Consider the following 25,409-nt stretch of genomic DNA (forward strand, 5'->3'; position numbering starts at 1 on the left):
ACTGTGTATGACACTGATCCAGCGGTGTACCAACAACTGGAACCAATGAAATTTTTTATTGTAATCTGTCTTTAATCTATGGAGGCAGAATTTTCCCCTTTTCACAAAATCCAGGGACATTGCAGTATGAGCCTTGCCCTTTGCATACATTCCCTCCTTCTCAGCCCATGGACGTACATGGGATTTCTGTTCAGCAGCTTTCTTTGTTAAATCCTGTCTCCTTCCTTCTACTAAATTCAAAAACTCCTTTTCTTCTTCACGTAATATACATGATATGTGCTTGTGCTATAGCTATTGAACTCATTGTTAAGAAAAATTCACCCATAAACTGTGCATCTTTACTAGAAAGTACTGGATTCATATTCTTTCTAATAGATAGTTCTGAAAATACTACATCTAAGTTTGAATAAAAATACTGAAGCTTTCCAGTTACATAAAATTAACTTGATAGAGCACTACATTATATACCATATGTTAAGGGTATATGATGATAAGTAACCCCTTCTGACACAGATTACGGTAATTTCATACAGACATAACAATCACTAATTTCCATTGTATTAACATACTGAAATAACAATTTAGTAAACACATTTAAAGACAAGTCATTGTCTTATTCATTATGATGATAGTTTATCCCATCCTCTATCCCTATTTCTATTTTAGTTCGTTTTATTCTATCTACTTTCTCATTAGTAGTTGTATTATTCTTATTACTTGTTTTCATTAACAAAGGTACTCCCACTGTTAAAAATAACCATACTAATACTACTAACAGGATACTATAGAAGCAAAACCTAAGACATTTTCGTTTTATACTTCGTTTTGGTTGTTCAGTGACTTCACCTTCTGCTATTTCAATCTGAGAATTTTGTTTTTCTCTTTTCGTCCTTTATTCCAAATACAGTCTTTTTATTTCTAAGGTGGTCTTAATCTGTTGTCATCAATCTGTGCAACATGAACTTTTTCTGATTCTTCTAGTGAATCTAGATTTTCATATTCTTCTAGAATAACATAGGTCCTCTCAGGAGCCTTGTATTTTCTGTTCAGAATCCTCAGTCTTGGGCTTCTTCGCGTGAATTTTGCTATTGGCTGTTTGGATCTAGTTTGGCTTGAAACCTCATTTACTTGTTCTGGTTGTTTCTCTGTCTTCCTTAAATAGTATCTTAATCTTTTTACTCCACTTGGCCAGTTATCTACTTTTCTAACTCTTTCAACCTGAACTGCACTTTCACCTTCTTTGTCGTTTTCTAAAGTTCTTTTATTTTCTATTTGTCTGGGCACAACCTGTTCTTGTTCTTCTTCCTTTTCTAATTGTCTTTGTTCTGTATTTTCTGTATTTGGATCTTCTTCTACCTGCACCTGTTCAGGTCTTATTGTAGTTTGTTCTTCTTCTGCCTGAACTTGTTCTTCTTCTTCTATCTTACCCTGCTCAGGTTTCTGAACAGCTTTGTTTATTTCTGCCTAAGAGGGTTCTTCTTTCCCTGTCTTTTCCTCTCTACCTTCCTGTCTCTCTAATTTATTTGTTCTTCTTGTTTCGATAACAGCTTCAGGTATTTCAATCACTGGTATCCACTCTTCCTGACTTGTACTTGGCTGCTCGTCATACAGTTGTCTTTCAGAATCTATGACTCTAGACTCTTCGGCTTCACAACTTTCAAGTTCTGACGTCCCAGCTTGTTCCGTCAGTGGTTGCTATTGTCGTTCAGATGGGCTCGAAACTCTTCTGGTATGACTTTCGTGAATCTAATTGGGTGAACCTGCACACTTCACTGCTGTGATAGTGACTAGTATGATGTGGTTTATCCCGCCTGGGTGCTTAACACAATTTCCTCGCCTGTTCCTTCACTAACACCCAATCTCCAGGATTCAAATCATGCGCCTGGACTGGCTGCCTTGCAACTGCGTCTTCTCCAACCCTGATGAGAGACAGAACACACCATTTCAGCCAATCCTTTGCATTAGTCCAATACCAGATCATCAGTTATATTCATCAATTTATTTCCAGGAATAAATGTTTGTCTCATTGCCCTTCCCATGATCACTTCATGAGGACTCAATCCTGTTTTCCTATCAGGAATATTTCTGAGACCCATCAATACAAGAGGCAATGCATCTGGCCATTTTAGCATTGTGGATGCACACGCTTTCCCTAATCTTGACTTGATTGTGCCGTTAAGCTGTTCAACTATTCCAGAAGCTTCTGGACGATAAGCACAGTGCAGTTTTTGTTCAATGTCAAATGCAGCACAGATTAATCAAATTATCTCATTATTAAAATGAGGTCCTCGATCTGGTTCCAAAGTAACTGGAAAACCGAAAGAGGTATCAACTCCCTCAACAGTAATTTAGCAACTGTGAGACTGTCATTTCTTCTATTGGGGTATGACTCTACCCATCTCGAGAACAGGCACAGTATAACAAGTACATACTTCAATCCATTGCACGGAGGCAACTCAATGAAGTCTAACTGTAGTCTGGTGAAGGGTCCTTCTGCCTTTCCAATCTTTCCCCAACTAACCACTGTCTTTCTGCCTGGGTTTTGCTGCTGACAGATCAAGCATCTTTGGCAAAGGCTCTCTGCAACTACCCTAAACTTTGGATTGAACCAACTCTGTCCGAATAGTCTGATCATTGAATTCCAGCCAATATGTGTTGTCCCAAGGTATACTCTTGCCATTTGAGAAAGTAGGCAATCTGGCATGACTGATCTGCCATCTAAGTACACTCACACTGCATCTTCTGTCCTTTTTGTACAACCTGACTTTATCCAGATTTCCTTTTCCTCAATTTCTTCCTGCAACTGTCTGACCACATCCCATGTTTCTGGAGCTGAGAAAAACATAAGTTGGCAGCTGGTTTCACCTGTTTCCACCTTCCTGTTAATTGCCATTTTATTTCTTGCATAGTATTGAGCAATTTGGTCTCCCTACCTATTAACTGCCGTCACACAGTCATTTCCTGACTGATGTGCAGCGTATTTAACAACCGCTACTTCTTTTGGCAATTGTAATGCTTCCAACAAATCCTTTACATTTTTACTATTTCTGATAGGAGATCCTGAAGAAGTCAGAAATCCCCTCTGCATCCAGAGCTGGCCAAAGTCGTGCACAACCCCGAAACCATATTGACTATCCGTAAATATGGTTATTCTCCAATTCTTCCCAATTTTGCATGCCTTTTTTAAGGCCACTAATTTGGCTACTTGTGCAGACTTGACTCCCGGTAAACAATGCTTCAATGACTCCTTCTTCTGTTCTCAGACATGACCCATCCACGAACAATTCATGATCAGATTCCTTCAAAGGTGTTTCTTTTATATCTGGACGGGGCTTAGTACTCAATTCCGTCACATCCAAACAATCACGATCAATCTCATCTTTCACTTCCTCACAACATGGATACGGCAATACTGTGGCAGGATTCATTATGGTACATCTTATCACTGTCACAATTTCTGCTCACAAAATCACTCTTTCATACTTAGCCATCCGACTAGGAGTGAGATGTTGTGTTCACGTTCTTGTCAAAAGAATCTCAACTGAGTGTGGAACGTAAACCTTTACAGGATGTCCCATCACAATTGACTCACTTTGCTCCAGACTCATACAGGTAGCAGCTACTGCTTTTAAGCAGCCAGGTAAGGCAGAAGCCATTGGATTCAAGGTGGCAGCGAAATATGCCACTGGACGTCGGCTTCATCCATGTCTCTGTGTTAAAACTGAAAGTACACAATTTTCTCTCTCACAACATAACAGTGCAAATTCTTTTGTTTTGAGTAATCAGGCATGCCGAAAGCAGGGGTCTCACACAGACAATTTCACAATTTCACAAATGCTTCCAAACATTCATCATTCCAATCAATCGGATCTTTCACTCTTTTCCGAGTCAATTGTATCAATGGTTTTGCTAGCAGGGAGAAGCTATTTATTCACTGCCTAAAGAACCCAACCACTCCCAAAAACCTTCTCATCTCCTTCTGTGTCTGAGGTAGTTGCATTTGTTTGATTATTTTTATTCTTTACGGTGTCACTTTTCTAACTCCTCTTTCTATTTTATCCCCTAAACATTTAACTTCTTTTTGACAAAACTGCAATTTCTCTGCAGGCACTTTGTGTCTTCCTTCAGCCAAATGGTTCAGTAATGCAGTTGTGTCAGTGACACAATCTTATTATGTCCTTGATGCCACCAATAGGTCATAAATGTACTGAACCAAAACAGTTTTCCCGGCATGACTAATGACTCTGGACACTTTTTCAGTATCTTGTTGAAAATTGAGGGACTCTCTGTGTACCCTTGAGGAACTCGGCACCATGCCAAAATACTGTACTTACCACTAAGCTTTTTGAGTCCCATGATTAGCGAACTACAAGGAATACTCATTATTTCTTTCAGAATTTCTTGTTTAATCATTTGATCAATTAATGGAGCAACTTCTGCTTTTAATTCTGGACTAATTTTATGCTGTCGTGTATTTGGATAAACTGCATCTTCTGTAACCACTATTTTCACTGGATCTACATTTGCCATTAGCCTAATATCTTTTCTTGAAAAGTCCTACACCTCTGGATTTATTGTGGCTCTCAATTCTTCCGGTAATTCACTTTCGGTTACTAATGAAAACATTTCATCCACTTCTGTACCTTGCTTGGCTAGCATCATCTTATAGACAACGTCCTCATCAGGTGTTTGGAAAGCAACACCATCAGGCGTACAGTAGATTGTGCAATTCATTTTGCACAATAAATCGCTTCCTAACAGATTTACTGGGCTTGAATCACAAACTACAAACCAATGCATGTCTTTAAAGTTTTCAATATGTACTTCCATTGGTTGTGTAACTGGGGTTCTAATCTGTTTGTTTGACACTCCTACAACTTGGATAGTTTCTCCCGAGAAGGGTATGTTTGGGATGTCTGCTGTTCTCACAGTAGACCGGGTAGCACTAGTGTCCAATAGAAGAGTGATGTCACTACCTTCAACTTTCTCATCAATAAATGGACCTGTCTGATCTACCGGCAAGGATGTGCCAAGCACGCACACCTCTTACTCCCCCTTCAGGCACCGTCATTGCATATAGTCCGATTCGTCTTCACCATTCTGCAAAAAATACTGTGAAACCACAGGGTTATTCTTACCACTTTCTCCGTGAAATCTGGTGTTCGCACTGTATTATTGAACGTTCGCATGCTTTGGCATAGGAGGTTGTGGAACCTGATACTGTGGAGTAACTACCTGCTGCTGCTGTTGTTGTTTCGCAACCACTTCATTCTGCATCTGCGGATTTCAATTTTGATTTGTCCCATTATTATTCTGGACATTTTTACACTCCTTCCAATGTCCATACTTTCCGCACGCATGAGAAGGAAATGTCTTTCTTGCTTCCTCTCTACTCATTCGTCCTCGTCCTTTACCACCACTCTACACTTGTTCACTTTGATTTTGGTCTTTCATCTCATTATCAGTCTGGGAAATTAATTTTGTTTCCTGCTGCTCTGTCAATTTCACTTGTGCCCACATCATTTTCTCTTTTAGCTTTCTATGTTTTGCCTCAAAGTCGTCATCACAATATTTTGCACATTTCAATATTTCGTCTATGGCCTTGCATTGCCAGCGCAACATGTGTTGTTGAATCATCTGTCTAATCTCTGGTTTCAAACCATACACAAACCGATACACAAAATGTTCCATATCCTTATCTCCAATGTTCTCAAATCCACTATACTGCTTGAATACCTGTAACAACTTTTCATAGTACGCGTGTACGGACTCTTTTGGCTCCTGAGTTGTTCTATCTATTTTTACCCAATGAGTCTCTTTAGGAGGAATTTTCCCTCTCAGGAAAGTAATTACCTGGTGATATTTCTTCATCACCTCCTCTGATGGTGCTCCCGTTTTGGAATCCCTTGGATATTCCTCATTTGGCCAATCAACTGTAATCTTACATTCTGTCCATAAATCAGCTGGTACTACAATATCAAATAAACCATCCAAATCCTTCAACGAAACTTTCACAAACCTTTCCACCTGTTTGTACCATTCAACTGGTTTTTCTCTCAACCTAGGGAAATCATTCATAAATGACAAAATATCCTGTCTGCTCCAAGGAACTTGAACATATCCACCACCAGGAACTTCTCTCATTGCACATATTCTCTCAACCCAATCTGATTCTCTCACCAGAAAGGCAGATGAAGCTTCTCTCGCTTGTACTTCCTCTTTCTTTCTTATCCACCTAATTCTCCATTTGTCAATGTCTCCCCATTTTCGCAAAATATTCATCTACTCTTTTACCTCCACTCAATATGGTTTCTGCAATAATTTCGACTTTCCTATATTTATTCCAATCTGTGATGCAACTTCTGTTAATTTCTCATGAAATACTCTTGCTCTTCTGGTTATACTCTTACAGAAGAATAACAACTCCTCATCATTGTAAACGTTCAGTCTTTCTGTGCTCACATTACCAGCTATCATTTCTTCCAAATCTACTTCAATCTGCTGATATATAAAATCTTTGGCAGTGAATTTTATTTCTCTATTTCCTGTGCCCATCTCTCCAAATCTTCAGGAGTAACTGCTGTCAAACCTCCAGTTCCTATAGGAACCAAAGATCCATTGTATCTCAAATTTCCAGGTAGAACTCTCTTCGGAGTTTTGGCTATATGTTCCACATTTGGGAGATCCATTAATGAAATAACTGATTTACTTTCATTGGCCTGATCATCAGGAATTATTACTTCTTTTCTGGGATTACTTAACGGAATTGTCACAGCTTAAGGTTTCTGGCAAATCTTTTTATCTCCATATAATGGGATAACAGGACCAATAGTCACTGGTACTGTCAAAGCTTCGGCATTTAAATTCAATTGACTTATTTTCTGAACAAATTCTTCCCTAGTTTTATTTCATGCTTCTCTCTCATTATCCTGCAACACTCTATTAACTGACACATCAAGTAAAAGCTTTGGGGTTGAAGGCATTCCTATCACCGGTGCACTTGGGGTGACCCTACTAGGTTCTTCTTGGTACTGTTTTTTTTTTTTAATTAAAGTAGCCTCCAATAGTTCCTCCTGACTGTTCTTCAGCCATTAATACTGGATATAAACCCTCTGTCACTACAACTCTTCTCCAAAGCTTCATTTGATCTCCAATTGACTCATACAGATATCTAGGCAAAAATCCTCTAAATCTCCAACCACTTCGGAATTTTTAACGATCAAATCCCTCAATCTCCCATTCTTACAAAGCTTCATACTGTGTCATTCTAGGATTTGGTTCTAACATATTCATTCTATCTCTCAAATTCAGAAGTATCTTTCAATTAAAAGTACCATGATCCGGAAAAGCCAAAACACCATCACCTTTTGTATATTCGACCCAATTCTCCAACCACACAGATGGGTGATATCCTTTTTCCATTATCGTAAATGAAGCAGGCGTTTTAGGTGGCGTAATAGGAATTCCCTCTCTAGTCAACACACGCTTGTCTTTCTTAAAGAAATTTTTTATTTTCTTAATTAACATCATTTTCTTTCGTTCTCCAAACATTTCAGACGGACGATATAGGAAACAGTCTTCCGTATATCTTCTAGCTCTATTACCTACGTCACGTACCTTGTCAGCACGACTCACACCTGCAGTCAAATTAGGACTCAACATACAATTCTTTTTCGACCAATCCTAGCGCGGATTCTATCTATCAACCAATCAAACTCAGGCTCAGGCTCGTGGTCTGGCCAATGTCAGCGCGGCCTTTTGTGAAGTCAGTGTTGCTCCTCACGACTGACCCTCCCTTTACAATCTGATTCTTTCTCACGCCCGCTGTTCCAACCAATCCCAGTGCAGCTCTCCGTGACGTCATTACAACTCCTGCGACTGACCCTCCCTTCGCAAGGGAATACGATAACTTATTTCTTTTACTTTTCTAAATAAAAATCTGTTAGTAACAACATAAAAACAGTGCTACTCTGTCTGCTCCACTCAATCAGGATAGATTACAACTTATTCCAGAATCCTTTTCACTACGAGTAAAAACCCCTGTTTACCCTTCATTCAAGCTCGGGAGAACCTGTTACTCCTTCAGTGTTACCCCTTTTGGGAAATAAGACCAAAGTTTGACCAGCGAACCCTCAGCTATCACTCGCACTCTACTTTTACACGATAGTGGGGCATATTATCAAGCCAGGCGATAAAATTATCGCCGCTTTAGCGGCAGGAAACTGCCGCTAAAACGGCGATAATGGGCTTGATAATATGCTCTATGGAATTCCAATTGAAGCCCATGTTAGATGTGAAGGACATCTAACCTGAGCTTCGATTGGTTTTCTGCCGCTAAAGCGGTGATAATTTTATCGCCTGGCTTGATGATATGCCCCATAGTCCCTAGTATAACACTGCCAACCCTCCGTAGCTTCTCAGTATTATGACAACAGACGAGTAACCTTCTGCAGTGTGGCTTCTATCACCGCCCGCCATTCAAACTCCAGTTCTCCTCTGTACCTGTGCTTCTAGACGACATAAAACATGAAACTAACTCTTTTGTTAAACATAAATCTATAATCAATATTTATCACCAAACTAGTCAATAATAACCATAACTCTGCTACCAGAAAACGGATCCAGCGGTGTACTGACAACAGATACTCTACTACCATATACTCACCTGGGCCCATAAACTCACTTATGAGTAAACCGCTGGCGGAACAAAGTTTTATACATTTCACAATATTCAGGATTAGTTATTTAATACTCCTAACTAAGCTTTTCACAGATCAAAGAGTTCTTTCCTCTGGTCAATGGACCATTAGTTGAACTAGTTGATGGTGATAATTAACATAACTCTAACTTGTTCTTTTATTTAAAGTAAATAATCACAGACTCAGAAAGGTTTAAATCCTTATCTAAATTAAATGCATGTGAACCATTTCAAAATACAGTGCAGTCACCTTCATTCATAGGAGAGAAAATGTAAGTCATTATTACCTTGAACTCATACAATAATCGATGCTCAGAAAGGGAGAGGACAGAGAGAAAAGTACATCTGAAAATAACGAGAAATTATATTTACCAAGAATGGTGTGAAAGACCAACCCCCTGGCCATAGGGCTGGTAAGGGTCCCCCGGGATAGATCAGGAGACAAATACTTCAGGACAGGATTCAGGACAGGGTAGTTGACCTCTCTAGAATACCGATGATTGCGCCGCACCCCTCTCTGACACTCTCTTCCTCCTCGAGATTCTTCCGTGATCTTCTGATCTAACCCAATTAAATTAGGATAGAAAGTTCTGCTTCGGGTTCTGCATTCGGCTCCTCATCAGCATCTCCCCAAGCATCAGCATCCAGCAGCAATTCAGCATCGAGACTCACAGCATCTGTGTCTAACTAACTAACTAAAGCTATCTCAATTATACCTTTCGTTCTTCATGTTCCACCCACTAAAGTTTTCAATATCGTAAAATATGAAATATGATTGGTCAGGCAAGGGGGGAAGCTCCATCACACCATGCTTACATGACATTAAAATCAGTTCTACTATTGTTCGCAAACCCATCCCCTTAATTTTTATTCATAAATTTAGTTCTCATACGCTTTCACATTTCACTTTGAAACAATTTAATAATATTTTGAATACGAGTCCTCATCGTTGAACTCTTCACCATCCGTTCCCAGGGTGTAACACTCGTGTCCTTGGCTTCTGTTCAATATCTCAGTTTGAGGAGCTCAGAGGGAAGTGTTCCTCGGTTCGTTGCACTATAGAATTATACGCTAACGACACTATTCATTTGTCAGGTGCGGTACTATAGCCTTCACCCTCTTCTCATTTGCTTAAAAATTTGTTTTGGGCTACCAGCACTGACATTTGAGGCTAAAGACATTTTATTGAAGAATTCCGTTTTGAATAAGCAATATCATGGATTATGATGACAAGCGAGAAGAATTGTTAGGTGATCTTTTTAATGATAAGACACAATGCAATGTAGCACATTCACTTCCAAGTCTGAATAAGAATGAGGGCCTTAAAAGAAAATTCATGCGCTTAGAGAAATTTAAAAAATCTGAGCTAAGCAAATGGTGGGATGGAGCAACCCTTAAGAAAATATATTGAGAATAGACGCATCCCAAGAGAACTTAGGATCCTCATTTTCCCAAACTTTGAGGATCTTGATCCTGACCTTCTGAAGGAATGGGAGGATGGCTTATATGAAGCGTCATATAAAATGATGGGCACACTCATCACCAATTCAGAAAGAAAGGTATCCAAAATTAAAGAAGAGATTAAACTTTTGGAAATAGAGATTAATGAGAGCAGCCTAAAGGATGTAATATTAAGAAACATGGAAATTTTGAAAAAATAATTAAATAGTTACCAACTTTATCTTAAGGAGAAGAAACAGAAAAAGATATTAAGAGATGAGGGTGACTATAGAAGGGGACGCATTTTTACATTTGCGCGGAAGTACGATGATCTAGTCACAAAACCTCAAGAAAAAGAAAAGATATGTGAAAAACCTGTTAGTATTACCTCCAGTAGCACCTCGATCTCCTCTCTGGAGAGTGATCCAGGTGAGGGTACTAGTGGTGCCTTAAATATTGATCCACCTTCCGTTTTTTTACAAGAAGTACGGAGATACCGTCTGGGGAATCGGACAAAAACTTACAATGGAGACGTAGGCGGAGGGGTGGCAAGAAACACAAGATCAGGCATAAAAGCAAGGGAACAGAATGTTGTCAACAAGAATTAAATATGTTTGTGTTGAATCCAGATGAATGCCCTGACACCTCTCCTGTAAGCAATGCACTTACCATTGTCAATTTGTCGTCAAAATGTCTCTCTTTTCAAGAAGAGTCTGTTCTCAGTAAGGGTCTTAATTATTGTCCTACTGGTAAGTGTGACTTTGTCAATGTACACATAGATCTATTCAAATTCGTTCGTAAACTTAAAATAAAGAAATTCTTTGAAGATCATCCTGTTGCCCAATGTGTCCCCATGTCCAATATGAATGACAATTCTGAATTTTCTATTGCTGACGTATATAACACACATCTTCTTGCATCATTGTATGATGAGGAAGAGGTCCGTAATGTTATGCAGGTAGCAAATAATTTGGGTATTTCACAAGACTATACTATAGACAGTGGCTTACGTCCTAATTCAAAATTTATACCACCACAGATTAGGGAATCAGCTATTGGCACCTTTTATAAAAAGGTCACTAGTGATCTTTATGAATTAGAGGATTTACATCATAAAAGAAGAGCTTGTACGCACAAAAGCAATCTCAGTACTGGGGATCATAAACTTTTACAGGCTCTCAGAGATGATAAAAACTTGGTTATCAGAGAAGCTGATAAGGGCGGCAATATTGTCCTCATGAACACCAATGATTATCTGAAGGAGATAGACAGACAGTTAAATGATGTGTCATGTTACAAGAGATTGATGACCAATCCAACCATTCAGATTGAAAATAATGTTAACTCCAAATTGTGGGATTGGCATGAATCCTGTTTGCTATCAACCCATGAATATAAATTCTTACAGGCCCACCATTCCAGACTACCTTGCATTTACATGCTACCTAAAATTCATAAGGGTGGCCCCTTTCCACCAGGGAGGCCCATTATTTCTGGCAATGGTGGGCCCACGGAACATATTGCCCAATATGTTGATGGTTTCCTTCAACCGATTGTGAAAAACCTACCATCGTATTTGAGGGATAGCTCAGATCTCCTATGTAAATTAGAGGATTTTTCATGGGATTTGGACAATCTACTCTTTGTAACTATGGACGTAGAAAGTCTATATACCTGTATCCATATGCAGGAGGGGATGAGAGCTCTTAAACATTTCTTATTCAAATGGGGTGCTCAGCACATTGAGCATTCTCACATGCTGCTTGAAATGACAGAGATGATCCTGACACACAATGCTTTTCTGCACGATAGCAAATGGTTTCTTCAGGTGCAGGGTACGGCCATGGGCTCCAGATTTGCTCCATCTTATGCTAACCTCTTCATGGGATTGTATGAGGTGGAGCGTGTCTGGGGTCCAGGGGCTCACAGATGGAGTGACAGTATAATTTTTTATGGACGGTACATTGACGACATTATTATGATTTGGCATGGAACGGTTGAGAGTTTGAACATGTACCATGATTATCTGAACAGGAATAATTTTAATGTCAGATTAACCATCCAACACTCCGAGGTCAGCATAGAGTTTCTTGACTTGAAACTGTTCACGAGTGCTACTAAGATTCATAGTGACATGTATAAGAAAAATACATCTTGTAACAGCTATTTACATGCCACAAGTGCTCATCCTCAATCCACCATTAAAGCCATACCATATGGTGAAATGGTACGTGCAAGACGGAATTGTAGCATGGATAAAGATTTTACAAAGAATATTGTTCAAATCAAAAATAATTTCTCCAAGAGAGGTTATGATCAGTCATATCTGGACAATGCAGAGAAACGAGCTCTGTCTCTTAACAGAAAGGAGATGTTAACGATCAGCAATAAGAGCAAACAATGTGCCAAAAAATAACTTTCTGAGGTTTTATTTATTACTGAATATAACATCTTTAGTAATCATATTTGTAACATCTTAAGAAAAAATTGGAATGTGCTGAAGGTTGAAAACTTTCCAACAAATATAGTATCAAATAAACCTAGAGTAGTTTATCGCAAAAACAGAACTTTCAAAGATATACTTAGCCCTAGGTACATCAAAGGTGCACAAACCACTAATCTCACATGGTTACCAGAAAAACCAACTGGTTTCTACACATGTGAAAGTTGCTCCATATGTAAATATGGTCTAAACAAACTTAAAAAATTCAGGAGCGGACAATCAAGGGAGTTTACAATAAACTGCTTTATCAACTGTAATACGACATTCACTGTATATATGATAACATGCTCCTGTGATAAGGTATACGTTGGTAGCAGCATTCGTAGTTTGAAACTGCGTATTCAAGAACATGTGCGAGCAATAAGAAATTGTGACTCTAAATATCCTATTGCTTTACATATACATCATGATCATCCAAATGATAAGAACATTACCTTTTGTGGCATTGATCATGTTAAAATGCCAGAGAGAGGAGGCAATAGAGAATTGTTACTTAGACAGCGTGAGGCATCCTGGATTTGCCGTCTTAGGTCAAATAAGTTTGGTCTTAATGTTAATGATGAATTACATCATTTCTTGTGATGAAATTAAGGCATTAAGATGCTGATGAGGTTAATTCATTGATGAGTAGCATATAGATTGTACCACATTTTGTGAGACTGTTTGGATACTTATTATTAGATATATTGTACACTCTTCATGAATATAAGAAACTCTGTTCTATTTATAATCTTGCAATTCCCATCTTGTTATATTATCTATACTGATTTCTACAGATAATTAGTGGGACATGGGATGTTTTTATGTCCTTCTCCTTCTTAAAATCTGTGCTTTAGAAATGATCTCCATATACTTTATCAATTATGAGAGGCCATATCTCCTATAAGTCTAACTAAAATAACAGGACATCATTCTCATTGACAGCATGATTGGTCGCATTAAAATCCATGCTTGCAGGGATTATTGAGACATCCACGTACGAGAGGATTGTCACCGCTTCAGGGTGCCTGTTGTCTTGGTGACGCGCTATACTCGGTCCAAGGTCTACGAGCCATTTTGTGAACTATACCATACCATATAATTGCCCACATAAAAATTTGCTATATTTGTTCTAAGGTCTACGAGCTGTTTCGTGAACCTTAACATACATTGGCCACAAACAATATCTGAGTTGAAATTTTATTCGTATTTGATCGACATTGTGAACCATTTCATTCTCTTTTTCAATGTATCAATAGGCTCTCCTATGCGCACGTCGTCTCAAGATGGCCGCCGTGTTTTCCTGTGTTTTTCGCGCACCCGGCCGTCTTTAGAGTTATCGTCTGTTAAGTGTTGCTTACTGCGGACCGATGGGGGCTTAAATATGTTAATGCTCTGGCGTTGAGTCCACCATTAGAGTATTTATCAGTATTTATATAGTGAATTCAACAAATCTTAAGATTTATATTTTTGTATTTTTTCATTTGTTTAAATATGACAGGTTTTTAAATGCACAAAAGACATACGTATTCCTAACTTGTACTTGTTTAAGGCAATCTGCACTACGTTAGCGGAGTGTATAACAATGCACATGAATATATATCCTGTTGTTTTAATATGGCCGCCGCGCTAACTTGTGTTTTCTGCGTTTATGGCCGTCATCGACTTTTATGTGTCGTCAGGTGGTGCTCATTACGGAACAGCGAGGGTTTAAATACTCTTAAGTTCTGGTGCTCGGTTCACTACCTGAGATTGCAGAGACGAAGACACGGGCTACCATGCCGTTTAGGTGAGGATATGCAGATGAAACATTCTGGCCATAATTAAGGTGCACATTGTGTAGGGGATGTCTGGTGTGGAACGTGATTATCTTTACACTGTTTGAATCCTAAGATTTATAAACTCTTAAGCTTGTACGATATTAATATTTTCATTTTGCCTTTTCGCTTACATTATAGTGACATATTTTTACCTGGTAATATTATCTCAATGTTCACCAATTGATGCTAGTCCATATTCTGTCATCTTAAGATGGCCGCCCGGTTTTTTGTGTTGCTGATTCTCACTTATATCGTTCGCCAGGTATTACATACTATGGAGCGGGAGGTTTAAAGAAGCCACTGCTTAAGTATCCGACTTATTCACTGCGACTGAAAAAAAGCTAGAGATATTATTTTGTTTAGGTGAGTTTATCCAAGACACAATATTTTTCTATTTCCATATTGATAAGTGGTTTCATTTTCTTATTAGCGAGTAGGGTCTGATGTTTTATTTTTCTATACGAGCTCAATTTTTTCTAAAATTTTTAAGAGCATAGATTTATAGTACTTGATTCAATATGTGTCACTTGGTCTGCGTGAAATATCCTTGATTATTTTGGCTGTCTGTTGAATTTATTAATTTTTAAATTTGACTACCATGCCTATATTTTATCGTTTCAGGGTAGCCTTTCCCCTTTTTTTAAAAAAAAATTGTTGCCTATTGTGTATGTAACACCGGAGATTATCTGTTGCTTTTCATAAATCCAATATACACGTATGATGCTCACCTCTTATTTTCCCCTAATAGATATTGATCTGTTTATTATTTTTCATTAAAACATTTTTGTCTTTTACTAATCCTCCGATAGGTATGGAATATTATTGAATGGAGGTCTACATATGCCCTCACTTAGACAAACGCTTTGTTCCTTGACTGAGGAAACTGTTTGAAATAGGTCATTTCGACTTTTTCTTTGGCAAGTTCTATTTGGCCAATAATATTCTTTTTTAATGCATACTTAAGTTATTGAGATGATGATGAACTAAGCTCTTGCGCATCATGCTTGTTTCAGAAATAACAAGTTACCAATAAATAATTTTTCAATGATGGCTCTGTGTTTATGACACTGAAAATATTTATGAATTGTATGAGCAATATGGTTCTCAACAATGAACTTAGGGACAATTAATAATGTTTTAATCTAGTAGAGCGTATAAATGTATTAGCAATTAATCAGGCAACAATTTGAAGGTGCTGTATTGTCTGAAATATGCATTACAATATGCTGTTTTTTAGGTTTTGTTCTCTCTCCTTGATATTTTTCAATAATTCTCGCATCATGAGTCATGTGGTCAATATCAAATTTGTATAACTGACATTGGCTTTAGGATTTTTTATGTTTTATGACACAACATGAATTATCAATGAGACACAATGTCTATATTATGTGCTTTCTTGAACATTGTATTCAACATATACATGGTAATGGAAATGTAGAGTGATAGGCACTCAAATTATATATATTAGCGATTATATTTTTTTGTCATATAGGCCCTCTTTCTTCTAGTGTGAATTTATCACTGACGATTTATTATTATATATGCCGTACATTCGGCAACATTTTCTGTCAAACTCATGTTTTTAAAATGTTTTGTCTTTGTATTTATATATACATGTTGGTGTTTTGGGAATTAAATTATATTTTGTATGTTTTTTTAATAGCCCTGAAGAAGTCTCCCTATAGGAGACGAAACGCGTCGGCGATGGCTTTCTCGTGCTATTAAGGCTGTGATATTCCATGCCTGTGAAAGTATCTAATAAAGAAAAGAATTTCCTTTGAAAATCATATCTACGTCTTGGACATTCCTTTCAACACAACAGACTTTTTTTATATAGTGCTGAACCCTGTTGCATTTATGTTTATAATAGGACTTGTTCCTGTTTGAGGAGCTCAGAGGGAAGTGTTCCTCGGTTCGTTGCACTATAGAATTATACGCTAACGACACTATTCATTTGTCAGGTGCGGTACTATAGCCTTCACCCTCTTCTCATTTGCTTAAAAACAATATCTCAGTTAGGCCTGGGCAAAAATTTCGTTCCGTTCGCGGAAATTGCGATAATTTGACATTTTCGCGTTCCGCGGAAAGCGCGAAAATGTCAAAATTTCCGCATTCCGCAGCTTGGCGATAATTTGTTTCTTGCTCGCGCTGCAAAATAATACATTCTCGCGTGCGCGCGATCGCCTTACCTGAATCCCTGCGTTCGCCGACAAGTTTTCTTGATCCGGTCGCGTTCTCCATGAGATGTTGTATTGTTTTTAGCCATTTGGCTTTCTCGCGACAGTTCGCGCCCGCAGTGACGTCATGCGTCGCGCGATCACGTCTTTCTTCTCGCGATCATGCACCGCGAGACAACTGAAAGCAAGATGGCCGCGCCCGAGAGCAACCACTTGGGTAAGTTGGCGAGCCGCAACCATGCAAAAAATCTCGCAAACATGCGGGAAAAAAACTTCCGCATCTTCGCGATATTTCCGCTTGTTTGCGATAATTTTAAACATTTTCGTGATAATTTGCGAAAGTGGATTTCGCAAATTCCGACCACCCCTAATCTCAGTCACCGTTCCGGGTTAACTTTCAGCGGATATGCGCAGACTTCTTATTATTCAGCTTAATTCAGTTGTGTGTGAGAGGCTCAAATGCGCACTAGTGATAAAGTCAGAAAGACAAATATTAATTTCACAAATAAAGTGGTTGCACTGAACCCCACCCACCTCTACTCTATTCCCCTTCACTTATTTATACTTTTCCCTCATTAGCATTAGTAAAATAGCTTGTTTTTGTTTCAGCTAAGCAGATGCCATGCACGCGAGTCTTCAAGACTCCATTTTAGGGGTATGTTCACAAGAACGTGTGCTAAACATCATCAAAAAATGCTAACGCAACTTTGCAGCCTTTCGCGGGAAAATAACCCCATGTCAACATAGAATTCACAACAGGGCAGTATCATGCGATAGTCTGCCGAACCCACAGCCAATGTTTGCGATACAACCACCTTGATGGAGATAAAAACACAAACCACAACACCAAAAAACGTGCGATGAGCCCATTCGCGATGAGGAAAGCAGGAATAAGCACCGCTAGGCCCACAACACACACAGAAGTGAAAACCACACTGCCTGAAAGGGAGAAGGGTGAGCCAATTCAGAGCTGAAGGGCCATCTCACACACAATGCAGCACACACAAATAGGAAGCAGAGCACTCCAGCATCGAACACAATGTGGCACAAACACCAACATATGCACAAACGAACACAGGACACAAGTGCACCCGCTGTGGCCGGTAAACGGCCATACGCATCTAGCAAAGCACTAAACAGGGACAAGATAATGCACAAGTACAAACCCACAGTCCTGATGGGGTAGCAATGCACGTGTGGCAGGAGCCAGAGAGTCCGTGAGACAAACATTGGCATACAAATCAAGACACAACACAGTTGGAGACAAGTGAAAGTGCGGAAACTTTATCAACAAGTGTGTGTCAGTATGGCCAAGAGAAGTGCCACGACATGCAGACCAATGCAGCAGCATGCCTGAATGAGCAATGTAGGAAAGCACCCATGTCCACCTCGGGGGAGTCCATCACCAACACAAGTCAGTGCCATCCGCGTTGGTTGTCCACGCCGGGATCATGAGCCCAGGCCAATGCAGCCATGTCCACTGTCGTCTTGGGACATGTGACCAGATTCCCAACCTGTAACCAGGCATCGGGACACGTGAAATGGGTCACATTCAGTTGTGGCTGCAGGTATCTTGTCACTCGTCCATGAACGTGAGTGCAGCAACGTAGGCCAACAGCTCCAATGAGCGATCATCGTCCAACACATCTGACATGTCGTCAACATAATCCACCAGCTCACCTGGACAGATGCGCTGACTCCAACCACTCGACCCAATGTGCACCAAAGCCCAATCGAGTAGTGGCTCAGTGTGCTCACTGCACACGACGACTCGTGCAATCTCCCCGACCCAGTTTCCAGCCTGCATGCCAAACATCCATGCATGCCATAAACGGGCATCACAGTGACACTCCTGGTCGTGGGACAACAGGGGGCACACACACACATCAAAATCCAGGTAATCTACCGTTATGTTGGAGTGACAGAAATCCATGGACCACTCAAATATGCACGAACGACAATGCAAAACAGGCTGCAAGGCGGAAGCTTAGCCGGTAACTGATCCGCAGCACTGCCAACAGCAGTGCCCCCAGTACATGCAATAGACGTGCATGGTACAGTTCCACGTGACTGGAGTCGAGCATGTGTCCAGGATGGTCTGTCATTGTGTCAGTGGTTCTGCTTGAAGTGTCACTGGCTTGCCCTGCGCCAGTCCTGTGGATGAAATGGCACAGCACGGTGCAATGAGCAGTGTCTGTGTGCAACGGGGCCAGGCCTGGGGTGGGGTGGGAGTACGTGTGAAGGCCATTTCACGCACGCTAACTGCGACCAAGGACTCCTGCATGTGGGATCTGCATGTGGGATGTGTACACGTTGGTCTCACGTCGGGCAGTGCGTAGTGTGGGAGTCGCAAGCAAATGCTATCGTATCTGTCAGGGGTGCTGGCCACATGCAAGTTCCTGCTTGGAGCTGCAGATGTGCTACCCCCTGATAGGTCAGACAAAGGACCTTCCATCCCCACAGTAACTTTACCATCTGCTTGCATACAGGAGATGTACAGAGGCCTGTCGTGGGTGTGGTGGGATGTCTGCGACCCTGAGAATCATGGATGATATGCCCAGCACGTGGCACATGAGCGACCTCACTGTGTGTTAAGTTGCCACACAGCTGCTCCTCCCTCCCACGAGCCCCCACATCTGTGTGCGCTGCAGGGTTGCATTACATGCACTCCTATGGCACACCATTGTAATGCCTGTCCAGCGGCGTGCCAACACCACCGTGATGCTGGCCTTTGAAGGTGTGCGGCCGCTTGAGTGTAGGCCACTGGTCCGGACAGGGCGGACACAGGTGTATAGCCCATGGCTGGCTGTGATCGCTCTGCGAATGAGGCCAGGCCACTGACTCATGCATTCGCAGGACTGATACACATAACACTTAGCATGCATGTGCCAAGACCCGAGCGGTCTTGCGCTCCTACATGTCCCTGTACGTGCGGGCCCTCCCTCCTGGTGCATGCTACATTGCAACATCGACTACTGTGGCCCTGGTGGTGACTACACCCCAACACAGAGACACACTTACCGCACTTTCTGCCCAAGGCCAGGTCCAAGCCACGCCCTGCTCCCCCTGCCTAATCAGCACACCCCTGCGCTGACATGACGTACGCCAGACCAGCCCACGCTGCTTGTGCATGCAGGGGGGTGCGTGCGCAGCTACAACTGCCAACGCTGAGGTGACATGGTAACGTCTGCTGAAGACAGCACACTGTGATGTTGCAGGGCCTGTGCCCATCGAGCTGACACAATGACCACACAAACACACTTGCTCAGATGGTGTGAATGGCTATGGGCACGTGTGCACTGCCACATTTATTGGCAGGCACACATACCGAGTGACACCTGTGTTGGATGTGTGTGGGGTGTGTGCACACCAGCCGGCAAGGGCTGCCTGGTCCAGTCAGAAATCGACATCAGTGTACATCATAAATAGGGCTCCCAGTTTTCCGATTTTACTGATTTTTACAGATAAATACAGACTGAAAACTATTTTTTTCCTGTCTGTATTTATTTTTAAATACAGAAAAATATGGAAAATATGTCTTCTTTGGATGTTTTTTCCTACTGTCAATCATGAGTGCCAGGTCAGTAAGTGTATAGATTGAGAGGTAGGGCAGATGAAAAAAGACAATACATTTCCTAATTAAGCTTAATTAACTGCAGATCTACAGTAATTTATGCTATTTTACAATGCAAGTGTTTTCAGATAATGCTATTGCACTGTATGCTGCTGAAACCTTTTGACATTCAAATGTGAATATACATTTATCAGTCAAATAAATGTGGAAAAATACCCATGGCAGCTTCATTTATACAGAAAACACAAAATAGAAATGGATAAATGCAGACAAAATTAGCAAAAAATAAATATGGATAAATACAGACGGAAATGTCGAAAAAATAAATACCATAAAACCGGGAGCCCTAATCATAAAGGACACAACCATTCAACCATAAAGGCCCCATGACTTGTGCTGGACAGAGTTAGTGGCCCCGGATGCACAGCGTCCTGCACGGGCTTACCGCCACTGGCCGCTGACTTGCGGGGCACTGGGGCATGGTCACGAGTGCAGAGCAGGTTTCCGTAGATGTAAAAGGAGCTTGTCGCAAAGTTTCTCGGTGGACAGTGGAAGGTGTACCCCCAGGGCATGATGAAGAGGGCAGGACCATGCTGAAACAGTCACTATTGTGGAGATGAATGGAACAGACATATGTCAAACACCAAGTCTGGTCCAGCCAGATGAAGATGCAGGAAACCACCAGGCCATGGACTCAGACGCCACCAAGGTCCAACCAGATAGTGCCCATTAAGAGTCATTGCGCATAGTTAGTGGCACCAGTGCTGTTAGGGGATGCCGCCTTCGATGAGGCGTGTCCAATAATGTGGACTCCTCCGCATCTTACCCAAGACACCGTTCTATATGGGTGACCTACTGGACCGCAGTGTAGGGCTGAGTCAGCGGTCAGCATGGGCCATTCAACGAGTGTCTCCGGCTTAGGTTGGATGGCCCCACCGGCCTACGTAGTTCAGGTTCAGTGGCACCACGGGACGCAGACTTGCGGTGAACAGGGTTGATGGCCCCAGGTCAGTTGTTGATAGTGTTCGGTGACATCCCGGGACTCTGATCTGGCTTTCATCTTGACTGAGCCACATCTTCCTCTTACTCCTCTCCGTGCATTCACTGGTGTGGACTCTGTCATTCATGATTCGCGACTATGTGCTGGATGTGGGACCTACTAGTCCGCAAGGTAGGCCTGAGCACTCATCCACGTGTTGCTGGCTTGCGTTGAACAGGGTTAGTGGCACCACATATCGCTGGCTTGCGTTGGACAGGGTTAGTGGCACCACGTGTCGCCGGCTGGTGTTGAACAGGGTTAGTGGGACCACGTGTGGCCGGCTGGCATTGAACAGGGTTAGTGGCACCACATGTGGCCGGCTGGCGTTGAACAGAGTTAGTGGCACCACGTGTTGCAGGCATGCCATATGGAATTATGCCTCACTGATCGAAGGGAGTCTGGGGCTGTGGCCGCTGCCACGGACTTGGGGTCACTGCCATTCAGAACTCAGGACACAGTTCCACATGTGGGACCTACTGGGCCGAAGAGGATGCCGGTGGAGTACGTAAATGAGAAAGGAGTAACGAGGGCCAGCGTCGGGGTGGGGCAGCGACGGTCTGCGGAGGCTGCATCGGTCGCGGGACTGGTGCTTGGAGCTTGCACCAGTACATGGTGCACCCTCTTTGACACACGCCAGTGTAGGCAGGTGAGCGGAGCCTTGTTGGTGTGCTGGGGCAGGCATGGCGGGTCTGGGGACCAGCGACCTGGGGAGCAGCAGGCGCACATGGATGCAGGCCCCGCCGTGCTCGGTGCAGAACTCGTGGCAGGCTGAGAGGTGCCGCACTGGCAGACGCGCTGTCCAGTCCAAATGAGAACCACGACTAGTGCGAGGGCTTTTTGTTCACACCCCTACACTGGCCTGGAGTACGCAGGTCCAACCCACTACGGACGCGCATGCAGGGGCGGATGTAAAGTGCGTCATTTCCACGTTCTGCCCCACAGCCTTTGGGGACATGGTAGCGTCCACTGGCCACTACACTCCATGCACCAGCAGTTGTTCTCCACTTGGCCATTTCCGTGGTTTGACCTCTGTGGTCTGTCCGGTACTTCCACACCACACCTGGCATTGGGTAGGTTCACATTCATTAGTCACTTGCCACTCTCGCACATGCCTGCTCCATGCCTCTCCTCACATCCTGCTATTGTGTGTCTGTGGTGCCATGCCGTGGTTGGGTTGTGGGCATGGCAAGGCCGGATTCCCAAGGGAGTCGTGTTGTCGTGTCTGGTCGTTTGGCATGTGCTGCGTGCCCATTGGCAGTGTCGTGAGTTGCATGACTGTGGGCTGGAGGTGTGTGGTGTGTTTCTTTTTGACTTACCAACAGGCATTACATTTCCATGTGTGCCATCCTGGGAGCGCTGGGTGATGATGGACTGTTGGGAGATGTGAGTATCGAGCACTCTGCCTGGGGAGTTGGCCACGACATTGTTGAGGAGTCCCGGGCGGTCCACTATTGCCTGCACATTCATGGTATGAGTGTGCTTTCTGTTGTGGTAGTTGGGTGCAGTGTGGGCAGGGGGCACGGGGGTACATGTTTACAGCTGTTTTTCACTGACACGTGAGGGAATCTAGGTATGGCGTAGGGTTTTGGCGTTGCATGATCATTGTCTCCATGGCATCTGTGGGTCTTCAGGTGTGGCTCTTGGCTGGGCTCCCTTTTATGCTGCAGGTAGTCGTCCTGCTTAACACCAGCAAAAGGCAGGTGTTAATTCCCTGCTGCTACCGTGGCTTATCGCCTGTTTTGGGTTTGCATCGCAGATCTGGCAGTTCATTGTGAAAGTGGTGTTGTGGTTTTTTCATGTGTTTTTGCAAGGGAACGCCTACTCTGCATCTCATTAGGGTTAGTTGGTGGTGTCCACCGTGGACATAAATTTTAGGGCAGTTATAGCAGGAATACTGGCGGTGTCTGCAGTTTGCACCAGCTTGTGAATGAGGTGTTAAATCTATCACCACTTTCGATGCGTTAAGGTGGAGATAAATCGGAGATAGGTCCTTGTGAATAATGCCCCTTAGGAGCCTATTATCAAGCGGCAGCAATAATTATCACTGGCCGTTCTTGGCGTGCCGGCTATCCCTGGAAATAATCACCAAGTTTGCGCTGTATCAACGCACAGCGCGAAAGCAATAATTATTCCAGTGATAGCAGTGTTTTCCATGGAACATCACTGGTTTTCCAACAATGTTTCAGGGAAACTGCAATATCCTTGGTGATGGGGCCTGTGGTCTGAGCCACACAATCCACCCCCCATGTTAGGTATGCTTAGTCAGGAATTTAACAGACGTTAAATTCCTGCGTTAAGGCATACTTAACGCGACTTCAAATATCGCTAACTCTCGTTGTTAATATGACGAAGCTGGGTTAGCGATATTTTCCCATGGTGTTTTGTCAGGCACGCCTCCTTTGCATCTCATTAGCGATGCGATGGGAGGCGTGCTGACAAGGGGCGCTAATGCAAGGACACACATGCTTGTGTGTCCTTGTTCATAATGCGATAATATTATTGCAGCTTTTTACCCGAAAATGGGCTGTAAAGCGCCGATAATATTATCACCGCCCCTTGTTGAGCCCCTTGTTGATATGCCCCCACATGTCTTCTGCTCATGAGGCAGAATTTCCCTCCAAGTGTTAATTCGTTGATGCACACGCATCCATCAACATTTTCATCATAAAATATTTATTTATAGAGAGCTTACTATGTGAAAGTGTTAAAAGCTAAATTTCATACTTTAAGCCCAATTTAATAAACAGTTAATTAATTTGATCCCTACATGGTCACAGTTTTGAAACTATTTCCTTGTGATAGTACACTAATGATCTACTTTTGAACACACTTCAGACCCACGTACTGACGTAGGTCGCCCAAAAATTTTCAGAATCTCCTCTTCAATCACCACACGAAGTGTGATTGAATCCGAGACACGAAAAACGATATATCAAAAAGCGCACGTTCATGTTTTAATGAGGCCTCACTCTAGTTTTACTCTTGTTAATATTAGAGCGCCTTTCTCTATGAAGTTTTTGGGAATGACTGCAGAAGGATGTTAAATGTGTACAGTAACAAAAATCAAGACATTAATACCTAATTAATGAAAAGTGTAATGTGTTCTGTTAGATGCGAAGAGTTTTGTCACCCTGCAAGGCATTATGGGCAGCCGGATATCCGGTCAGTGTCTGGCACATTGCAGAAAGTGCTTTCCTGGCAGCCTCGCTCCGTGAAAAACAAGGCAGGCGCGGTGACGTCATATCGTTCATCCGCCAGGCGTCTCTAGTTCTCACTGCACAGCGTGGACTCTGACTGGAGTGAGACACCTAGTGACGGTCTATGGTACTGCACCCTGCTACTCTGGAAGATTACTAAAGCAATACATGACAACAATTTGCCAGAGTTAAGTGACAAAATAAATATTCAAGAGAATGCATTTCCCCGTTAACTTCTATAGAAACAGAGGCAATTTCAGCTGGCAGAGAGCAAAAATAAAGCTGTGTTTGCCATAAAATATCAGGAGTCTCCTGTCTGAGATGGGCCCATTGGCATGCATGACTAAACCAATGGGACATTACAGTCAATCAATCAATCCATTTGTAGAGCGCACTACATACCTGTGAGGGTCTCAAGGCGCTGGGAGGGAAAGTGGGTATGCTGCTACTGCTCAAACAGCCAAGTCTTGAGGAGTCTACTGAAGGGCAGCAGGTCCTGGGTCTGTCGTAGGTGGATGGGTTTTTTGCGGCAAGGTGGGAGAACGATCTGCCGCCGGTGGTCGCTCGACAGATGTGGGTGATGGTGGCGAGGGCGAGGTCATAAAATATCAGGAGTCTCCTGTCTGAGATGGGCCCATTGGCATGCATGACTAAACCAATGGGACATTACAGTCAATCAATCAATCCATTTGTAGAGCGCACTACATACCTGTGAGGGTCTCAAGGCGCTGGGAGGGAAAGTGGGTATGCTGCTACTGCTCAAACAGCCAAGTCTTGAGGAGTCTACTGAAGGGCAGCAGGTCCTGGGTCTGTCGTAGGTGGATGGGTTTTTTGCGGCAAGGTGGGAGAACGATCTGCCGCCGGTGGTCGCTCGACAGATGTGGGTGATGGTGGCGAGGGCGAGGTCAGCGGAGCGGAGCTGGCGGTTCGGAGTGTAGAAGGTGAGTCTTTCATTGAGGTACGCTGGTCGGTGTTGTGAAGT

The sequence above is a fragment of the Triturus cristatus genome, chromosome 8 (assembly GCF_964204655.1).
Source record: "Triturus cristatus chromosome 8, aTriCri1.1, whole genome shotgun sequence".
Taxonomy (NCBI): Eukaryota; Metazoa; Chordata; class Amphibia; order Caudata; family Salamandridae; genus Triturus; species Triturus cristatus.